Below are 11,204 nucleotides of genomic sequence, written 5' to 3'. Positions count from 1 at the left end.
AACTTGTTACTATAGCGTCACCTGGAAGTGTTCGAACACGTACAATTCCAAAACCAAAGTCGATATTCCAAAACGGTTTGCTGTTCTGGAATACTTGTGTCAAACCCTTTCAAACGATACCAAACTTTTGCGTCCTAAAACTTGTTTTTACCCTAAACCTATTGCAAACCCTAACCATGTCACGATCATTAACTTGTTACTATAGCGTCACCTGGAAGTGTTCGAACACGTACAATTCCAAAACCAAAGACGATATTCCAAAACGGTTTGGTGTTCTGGAATACTTGTGTCAAACCCTTTCAAACGATACCAAACTTTTGCGTCCTAAAACATGTTTATACCCTAACCCTAGCCCAAACCCCAACCATGTCACGATCATTAACTCGTTACTATAGCGTCACCTGAAAAGTTCAAACACGTACAATTTCCAAAACCAAAGACGATATTGAAAACGGTTTGGTGTTCTGGAATACTTGTGTCAAACTCATTCAAACGATACCAAACTTTTTGCGTCCTAAAACCTGCTTTTTGCCCTAACCCAAGCCTAAACCCTAACCATGTCAAGATCATTAATTTGTTACTATAGCGTCACGTGAAAAGTTCAAACACGTACAATTCCAAAACCAAAGACGATATTCCAAAACGGTTTGCTGTTCTGGAATACTTGTGTCAAACCCTTTCAAACGATACCAAACTTTCCCTTCCTAAGAGCTTTTGTTACCATAACCCTAACCCAAACCCTAACCATGTCACGATCATTAACTTGTTACTATAGCGTCACCTGAAAAGTTCAAACACGTACAATTCCAAAACCAAAGACGATATTGAAAACGGTTTGCTGTTCTGGAATACTTGTGTCAAAACTCATTCAAACGATACCAAACTTTTGCGTCCTAAAACTTGATTTTACCCTTACCCTAGCCCAAACCCTAACCATGTCAAGATCATTAATTTGTTACTATAGCGTCACGTGAAAAGTTCAAACACGTACAATTCCAAAACCAAAGACGATATTCCAAAACGGTTTGCTGTTCTCTGGAATACTTGTGTCAAACCCTCTCAAGCGATACCAAACTTTTCCTTCCTAAGAGTTTTTGTTACCCTAACCCTAACCCATGTTGATTTTCTTTGATTTTCATATTTCTATGTCTGATATAATGTATAATTCTTTTACAAAAAACGTAAATCGAGGAACTATTCCCAACATCAGAGACATACGCGTTTTGGATGGTTATTATATATAAGGTACCTTATAATAACCCTTTTATGTTCCAAACAATTTATAACGTCCTGTCTATAGCCTAATGTTTACAAAAGTTTTAACCCTATCTAGACCGGGCTTTTTTGAGCAAGATTTGACCGGGGGGGGGGGTCTCTTTTGACACCGTGACGTCATAAAATGACGTCATACATATTTAAGATATCCGCCATCTTGGATCATCAATCTTGAATTTTCAAAAATATATATTTTTTTTCGTGATAAAGCCTAAAATACATTGTAAACATACTAAAGACCTTCATTTAAACCTTTTTTGGAAAAAGAAATGGAAGTATTGATGAAATTTTAATGAAAATAACCTGTATATACCTGTTCTAATGATATGGTCCGCCATCTTGGATTTTAGCCAATGACGTCATCAAATTAGCATAAATTATGCATATTTAATGATAGAATTTACATAAAATTACATGGGATGTTATTAATATTAGAAACCATGAGTAACTTGACATAAAACCCATAAAATTCTATTGTTAAAACAAAAATTACTAAATTTAGCAAAAAATGCCTGTCAGAAACCCGTTGCCATGGCAATACAAAAAATCATTATCTTATTCCAATGATAGAAAATTGTTGCCAACAATATTTTAGGAAAAGTCACCAAGTTTGGTCTTTCTAGCCCTAGCCGTTCAGATGCTATGTGACTTCAAAGTTGGCGCGGGCACTTTTAGATAGGGTTAAGTAGACGGCCTCAGCCGAGCAGCAGCTCAAGACTCCTTTCAATGGTTTGGGTAGATCGGTAGTCCATGTTCAGCTTTTTGTGACAGGGGCATTTAATACTAACGTGGCTTTTCCCATTCTTTATCAATTCTAATATCCATGACCCTTCCTAAAATGACCCTTTGTAGGTCATACTGGAGGTAACTTACTTTTTTGTGGCCAGATTTAGATCAGAGTTACAGCAAGGAGCGTCAATTAGTTGTTTTGTCTGTGGTGGTATGTATGCAATTCAGCCTAACTCTTGATCAGCCTTGTTAACAAAAGAGGTAACAAAAGAGAGGCTCCACAGGATGGAATTAGCGCGCTAATCAAATGCTAAACGGCAGGCGGGGCAGAGGCAGTGGGTTATCACTCAAACTGTTGCATATTTACAACCATCCAGGCTGCAGTTAGTTCATTTCAATATTACAGTAGCTTATTATCATATTAAAATGAGATCTTTGCTGGGGGTAACCGTGGGACGCCTTACACCAACAGAGCACCTCATAAACGGTGGTTATAGGAACCGACATCGTATTCACCTTAGGGCGGGTCATTAACCCTATATTATTTCCGTTGCTGCTTTCGCGGTCAATGTAATATTGCAGATGCACCCCTACAATTGTGAGGCAAATTGGAATGGTATAGAAAAACCCGTTGTTTGGAATAGCGGTGGGGGGTGGAACTTCAGGCAGATATGGTGAGGGGCCGATAAGTGGTACCAGATGTTTTTCCCCGTGCTTAATAGATGCTTAAGGTTTTTGGAAGATGTTCGCAGCCAAAACGCATTCTTCCGTACGTAGCATTTCTGTGTAATTTGGCATGTGGTGTACCATTATGTCGGTGATGATACCGTAGCAGTTTTGATATTGAAGTAAATGCATATTTTAGAAACATCCCTACTTTTACAATCCTGTGGAATAGGCCGTAGGTTTAGGCAGTTGTCTTGTAGCAGAGGTACTCTAAGCAGATATTAGGTGGCTGTTGTGCATATTGTGCTGTTGTGGCGAGTACCTTTTGGGATTGTGGTTTGTACCTACTGCGATACCTTGTCAAATGAATAATATGTAGTAAATGAAAGATATTGTTATGAAAGCAGACTTTGTTCATCTATTTAGATTGTCGTGTTGTTGATTTTATGCAGCCTGTGTTTAGACTAGTCTGCAACTGTTTCCCCAAGAGGGCGGCAAACCTCTGGGCAGGTGGCCACCAGAAGCGCGATTTTTTAGTCAGGCTAGATTATTAGGCCAGGGATTTAGCCAATTTTACTATACGTTGTTACCAGTTGTCAAGTAATCACACACTGTTTACATACACTATTACAGTTCTCAATCTTCAAAATATAAAACTTCACGGAGAATTGTCGCCTATGGACTTTATTTTTACCCTAGCAGTTTTGATATTGGAGTAAATGCTTATTTTTAAAACATCCCTATAAGGTCGATGAGATGTTTTCGCCCAGTATCTGACCGATGGTAGTAACACTCGCGGTGCTGGCCGCAACTGTTGCTTGGTTTTGGCCTGGCCAGTAATAAGTAACAGGAACGTTAACCCTACCTAGACCGGGGGGGGGGGGCTAAAAGTGCCCGCGGCAACTTTGATGTCACCTAGCGTCTGAACGGCCAAACTTGGTGACTTTTCCTAGAATGTTGTTGGCAACAATTCTCTATCATTGGAATAAGATAGTGATTTTTTGTGTTGCCATGGCAACGGGTTTCTGACAGGCATTTTTTGCTAAATTTAGTACTTTTTGTTTCAACAATAGAATTTTATGGGTTTTATGTCAAGTTACTCATGGTTTCTAATATTAATAACATCCCATATAATTTTATGTAAATTTTATCATTGAATATGAATAATTTATGCTAATTTGATGACGTCATTGACCAAAATCCAAGATGGCGGACCATATCATTAGAACAGGTATATACAGGTTATTTTCATTAAAAATTTCATCAATACTTCCATTTCTTTTTCCAAAAAAGGTTTAAATGAAGGTCTTTAGTATGTTTACAATGTATTTTAGGCTTTATTATGAAAAAAAAAACTATTTTTGAAAATTCAAGATTGATGATCCAAGATGGCGGATATCTTAAATATGCATGACGTCATTTTATGTACGTCACCGGTGTTGCCATGGGCAACATAAGACTTAGTACACCCTAATATTCTGTCATAAACACTTTTGGTACAGTTATGTTGAATACCATTTAGTTTTCAAGGAAAAACCTATTTAGACGGTTTTGGCCAATAAAATCACATTAATGACGTCATAATGACAGTGAACCTCTGAGACGACCCCTTGTCATGAACTTGTTTCGACCCCTTGTCATGAACCTTTTTGTCAGGGTCCCACATGTAGTAATTTGCATGGTCCCTCTTTAGTCTTTTCCCGTCAGGCAACGAAGCAGCTCGCAGACAAGTCACATCTAGGTCAGGTAAAGACGCATTCCTTATCAGTCCACAGCTTCTGCTCCAAGAACAGCCAAGAAACACCAAAAGGAGACTAAGACACGGGGCATTTAGACTGAAGGTTGGTCGTCTAGAAGAAAGCTTACAGTAACAAGTGGTCGCGTTACAAAGAGTTACCGAACATACGTATAAGCAAGTGTGTCTCAGTGGTAGGTTAAACCTAGGGGAGAGTAGACAAACCGGCCATGTGTGCTCTTATGTAGGTTCGCGGATGGTCGCTGCATTTTGATCCCTCTGAAAATTAAATTAAATCATTCCGGTGCTTCAGTGCTTCTCTCATCAGTAAGAAAGATTACGAAGATTTTGTTTTGTAGGTTTTGAAGGTTTCGTAGCTTTTGCTAAGATAGTACGTTTCCATAACTGCTGATTGTCTTGCTGTATGGTGTTATGTACAGAAAGTTGACACATTTTCACTTTGGTGCGTCCGCGTTTCCCTCACCAACCAGTATGAAACGTTACGGAGGTTTTATTTTGAAGGTTTTGTAGCTTTTGCTAAGGTAGTGCGTTTCCGTAACTGCTGGTTATTGTGCCGTACGGTGTAATGTACAGAAAGTTGACACATTTCCTTTTCCTATCTTTTATTTCTGATCGTATAAAGTGCTTAACATGCATGTAGGGCCTTTATTCAAAATGTATGGGAAGTTTTGTATTAATGAGAGAAACTAACTAACTTAGGGTCTTCGAATTCACGGCAGGTCATCTATAAAATTAAGTCGGTGTGGCCTAACTCAGGTCTTACAAATCTATGGACCTGTATGGTACCACATGCGACACTTTGCAGATTGTATGTTTAGATACATTGTATCAACAAATGCGGTACTTGAAAGTATTGTTGAAGTTGTGAAATGATAATAAATCATTTGTTTCCCAGTTGCCATATAACCTGTAGCTAGAACTGAATGTTAATGCACACATACACAGGTATGGTTATACATTTAGCTGGGTCTGTCCTTGGTGCTGAATGCCGTCCACTCACAGGCAAGGACACTTTGAGCTGTTAACTGTGACTTGTGTGTGAACAATTGTACGTAGAACTAAATGCATGCAAACACAGGCATACATACACATTTAGCTGGACCTGTCCTTGGTGCTGAATGCCATCCACACACACTCAAGTACATTATGAGCTTTCTACCCTGACTTGTGTTAACACCTATATGTAGAACCGAACACTAATGCAGAAATACACAGGCCAGCATACATTTAGCTGGATCTGTCCTTGGTGCTGAATGCCATCCACTCACAGGCAAGGACACGTTAAGCGGTTTACTGTGACATTGTGTGTACACTTGTACGTAGAGCTGAACACTAAATGCACGCAAACACAGGCATGGATACACATTTAGCTGGGACTGTCCTTGGTGCTGAATGTCATCCACTCACTGGTGACACTATGAACTGTTTACTGTGACTTGCGTGAACACATGTACATTCAACTAGCTGGACCTGTTCTTGGTGCTGAATGCCATCCACTTACAGGCAAGGACATTTTGAACTTGTGTAAACACTTGTACGCAGAACCAAACACTAAAGCACACGTACACAGACATGCATGTACATTTAGCTGCCTCTTTCCTTGGTGCTGAATGCCTTCCAAAAACAAAAGGAAAGACTCGATGCGTTTGCGCTCAGCCTAGATGCCACACCTTATTTGTTCAATCTAAAATGATTAGGTTATAAATTATTTTCTCATCTACTTTTATCTTTCCGCCCACACGACCCATTAAACAGATTGCGCGCTAACGTTATCAGTATAACAGAAAGTCCGTGACGGATTGGAAAATTATCGTTCATGATTTATCTCGGCTTGTAGATGATAATGGTGAAATATCTTTACAATTCAAACCACAGATTATATCGCGAACACACATTTATGGCATTGCTAAAGTTAACATAATTTGTTGATGCTCAATATGTATGAGACAATTGTATTCTTTATCATTAGATTTAACATGATTTAGAAGTAGCGTATTTAGGATCAGTTCATTCAGTAGCTGTTTTATTGTTCATCAGAACCAATCGATAGATAGTGTTGCCAGAGAAAGCTTTATCAAACTGTTCTGTTTTGAGATATATCAGATGGCAGTTTATCACACTGTCCTCCATTTTGACTAAGAATTACAATTACATGTATGTGAACTTGTGACATGATAGGAAAGTATAGAATAGGTAATAATGAAGCAACAGCCGCTGGCAATATTGTGTTTATGAATCGAAACTCTTCTAAATGTAGGTAATACGTCTTCTCTGTGTGCTGATCAGGACAGACAATTGCCAATTGCATAACAGCACATTGTGTATTTTTCTTTTCAATCTGGTTTTGAATCCATCAAATTTTCCTTCACTGATCAGACACATCAATGAATAATACCAGCCCAGAAGAGAACAAGAAATAGCCATGCCTTCAAGTACCAGAGTTACTAACCAAGGATTGAGGTGTTCAAGAATTCATTCTTTCCTAGAACTATCGCAGAGTGGAACTCAATGTCACCAAGTACAGTAGGGACATTGTCATTAGATAGCTTTAAACAATGTCTAGAGTTAGAAGTTCAAGGGTTACATGTAACAAGTCGATCGGTGTAATATAGCCAGCTGTCGCCGCGCCGAGTGCCTGCGAAGCTGGTCTGTTACGGCGAAAGGCGGTTATACCGGCTATACAGATACAGATACGCCTTACGGTAATTTTTGGAAGCCGGTTTGAAGGACTAATCTTGTCAATTTTACTTTGTATTCACGGCAATTGCCAAATTGCAAAGACATCGTCACCTTCACGCATATAGTGTCGCGAAACTCCTTCCGGGAGCTTATTACCTTCATCCACACTTCCCTTTCATACGAGACGGGTTACTGCCGAACTTGTAACGTTCTGAAGTAATTGGTTTTGACGCAGTAATATCATACACGTTTGCATGGCGGTACACGTACATACGGCAACCTGAGGTTTATTTGATGGGTTATTTGAGGTGATGGTCTAATCGCATTTTGTGTCCACACAAGGATGACACATTCTCCTGGTATTCCTATAGAATCATAAAGTTGCAGCAGGTTAAAGCTACAAGAAGGGGGTATAGTAAATTTGCCATTAACCAATGCCTTCAAATCTCATGCCAAAGTGTAAGTCTTTGAACGACCGTCGATGAACCAAATATTCGACAAACGAATATAGGTTTGCTGTCTACTAAATCAGACTATTGCGTCGTGTATCCTATATTCTAATCATGAAATCAAACGTCACAAAAATTTTGGTTTGGTCACTTTTTGCGTAAAGAACCTTTTAGAGGGTCCGAAAAGTACACTCAGTTCTGACAAGATTCATACGAACAAAACACTATTGGAAATGATAACTAACGTTCCCGAAACCACAGTAGATATAGGCAATAACACCTCTTTAAGAACATCACACCTCTCTCTGATCGCTTGTCCCTGATTACTTGTTGAATGAATGAATGTTTTATTGAATGAATGAATGGTTTATTCAAACTGGGAGACTCCCTCACAGCCAATCGGCTGAATTGCAGATTCCATTACACATTTTTATAAGTATCATTCAATTATAATACAATATAAAACAAATCATTTACCTGTTTGAAAGCAATTCGATTGTATCATGGCTTAAAATTTCGTGTGTCAGTTACAGATGATTAAAAATGATCAAAATAATTAATACATAATGCACATAAGTAATTTACAATCAGTACGACTTACAGGGCTTAACGTTAACTCATTCCTCACATAAATCAAAAAGCATATTTTCCTTTGTTCAATTTCTCTGATACAATAAAGCTATTTATTCATTTAATAGTCGGATTAGGTACGGTATCGTGGAGTTGTTGCAGATGAACACGCTGACAAGAGGGAGCAACGCGCAGACTCCAGTTAACACGTGCTCTTCTAGATACATGAGATTCATCTTGTCACGTTTACAAGTCGAAGAGAGAAGAATAATATCTTCTCCGGGATCCGTGGCCCCAATCTCGCCAAAGAAATTGAAAGCTTCACGCATGGTTTGCTGTAATTTCGTCCGGGAGCGCGTCCCAGTAAACCACTCCAACTTTTTCTTAAGAAGAAGCGATTTACTATAAAGCTTGTATCGTGTCTGACAAATTGGCTCTAGCGCAGGCAGATATACCGCGTGATCTTGTCATTTCATCCTCTGGTGGTCTTTATCATACATCATAACGTCAAACCGCGGAATATGTATAGAGATAATAAAACCACGCGTAGAGAACCTGCAACAACTTAATCCACTTGATATATGTTCTAACACGGACAAAATAGGCCACAGCAAGTAAATTTTATGGATGACATTCTCGCAAATCTAATGCGAGCAGGCGAAAAACAACGCGGGCCGAAAAAAACAGGTTCCTACATTCTCAAATTTTGACTCAATAATTGTACAAATGGTTTTGATTCAGTGAAAACATCACATATACACAGCCAGTATCACATATCACTGCATCAAAGTAAAAAGCAGAACATTGAATCAGAGTCTTTCCTTGTCTCCTGTCTTCATAGTTATCTGCCATTCACGTTCCGGCATGGCAACAGACATGTTTGCCCATTTTCGGCATGTTAACCACTGTCAAAAGGTAATAAAATTTCTTGTTTTTTCCCCCCCAAAATCAGGAGAAAATCAATGAGCGCGCTGATGTCATCCATACAAATTACTTTTTTTTTATTCATCAAAACATGAAAACATAACAAAGACAGTGTGACGCTGCACTCAAGTTTGCAACTTATATTAACAGCGCCACACAACAAAAAAGTACAATTAACTTTTAAATATACAAAGTTGACATATCTGTGCGCCGTAGTTCCACCACCCCAAGACATTAAAATGTTAAATTAAATGTTAACAAAACTATTTGAAAGATAAGATTACGTGGTAACCTCCTATATCTCATTGGCGGAAAAACATCCGCCAATCAGAGCTAGGAGGAGAATTTAGGCCCATTAACACTTACGTAGTATTTGGACTTCTATATCTAATTGACTGTTAGAAACAGTCAAGCAGAGCTAGAAGCGCTTGGTATCTCCAATGTAAATCTGAGTGAGTTGCATCGTTTTAAAGTTGTACATAGAGGGTACAAATTACTTGCTGTGGCCTAATTGTCAGTCTGAGAACGGTCTGCTGCCGCAGTGTTGAGGGTAATACCTCTGTGTTGGATATAGAATCCCGTTTTGCGTAATCAAGACATGTGACAAAGTGGAGGGGGTCCAAGGGGTCCCCCTGAAGGACGCCAGTGTTAATACTGTTTTCCTTCAGGAGTGATAACAACAGCAGTGGTGTCCTTATACATAAGTCTAACAGCATTGAAAACATTCAGCAAAATCCCTTATGGCTCCAAAGTCTGAAACATTTTGTGGAAATTCATCGAATGAATAGCTTTGCGGAAGTCGATGAACATATAAAAAAAAAATTAACGGCTCTCGGTGGCAAGTGTGCTAATGTTGACACATCGGCGCACCAAATCCGTGGTGTGTTTTTGCATGGCACAAAGTTAGACAGTTTAGCCGAAGAGGCTCGGTGGGCGTCACTCCGCCGTATAAGGAAGAAAGTCGTGTAAAGTGCCTTTCCCAAGGGCACAACGTTGGGCCACGATAAGTATTGAACCCGGGATTTAAAAAAAGCAGTTCTTATGAAAATATAAACTGTTCTCCACCTCAAAATTTGACTCACCAGAAATTTTCGACTGAATCACTCAGTCTTCCTCAGCTATCTGACCCAAATGCTGTGGACACGTGATTTTTCCCACGTGTGACGTCAGCAAAGGGTCAAAGGTTGTCTGAAGTCGATATCGCCCCCCGTCCCCGTGGGAAAAATCACGTGTCCACAGCATTTGGGTCAGATAGCTGAGGAAGACTGAGTGATTCAGTCGAAAATTTCTGGTGAGTCAAATTTTGAGTTGGAGATCAGTTTAAGTTTTTCATAATGTAATTTGCCAACTCAGATGAACTTTCATGCAAAAGCAGTTCTTAGTATGATCATATTAAGAACTGTTTTTTTTTCAAGTTTCGCAACTATTCCACAATGCACCTGAGCACAAGAATGTGAGAAGTGGTTGGTCGTGCTTGACGGAAGCCATTTTTCTTTGTACGTAAGGCCACACCAAGTAAATTTTATGGATGACGTCCTTTGGAGACCCTAAGTCTAATGCGAGAGGGCGAAAAAAAACAAGTAGGGCCCTAAAAAACAAGATGCCTAGATTAGAAATATACTAAGAGACGACAAATGTTAGGACACAAATTGAATGAGATGACACAGTGTAACAATCAAGAAGTCTTTTATTCATCATCAAAACAGCAATAAATCAGGTGGAACAGTGGAAAGTGAAAAATTTTCTAAGATTGACAGGATGGTAATAGATACTTAGACACACGCGTTACGGGTTTCACGTCAATCCGACGATTTGCGGCACTGTCGTGACTCTTTGGTCATAATTACAGGAAGCGGAATTTCTTTTTTTTTTTCTAGGAACAGACCAAGATCAATGCGCGCGCGGACGTCATCCATAAAATTTACTTGGTGTGGCCTAACACTTGACGGCAATGACAGCATGGATACTGTTCAGTACGCAACGGTCGTAAAAAGATTAGAATCATTTTGTGACAAGGAAATATCCATATAATTGTCTGGTTGACGCAAGTCCCTTTTCATAGGGATAGGGATAATTTCAGACATCCTTTCCTCTGTGCGATTTTGAAAAAAAAATGCAAGAAGGGTTTTTAGTCATATGAGACATCTCCCAAAACG

The sequence above is a fragment of the Branchiostoma belcheri genome, unplaced genomic scaffold (assembly GCF_001625305.1).
Source record: "Branchiostoma belcheri isolate BF01 breed outbred unplaced genomic scaffold, Haploidv18h27 scaffold5, whole genome shotgun sequence".
Classification (NCBI taxonomy): Eukaryota; Metazoa; Chordata; class Leptocardii; order Amphioxiformes; family Branchiostomatidae; genus Branchiostoma; species Branchiostoma belcheri.
The sequence above is the reverse complement of the archived record's forward strand: the minus strand, read 5'-3'. Positions refer to the sequence as shown.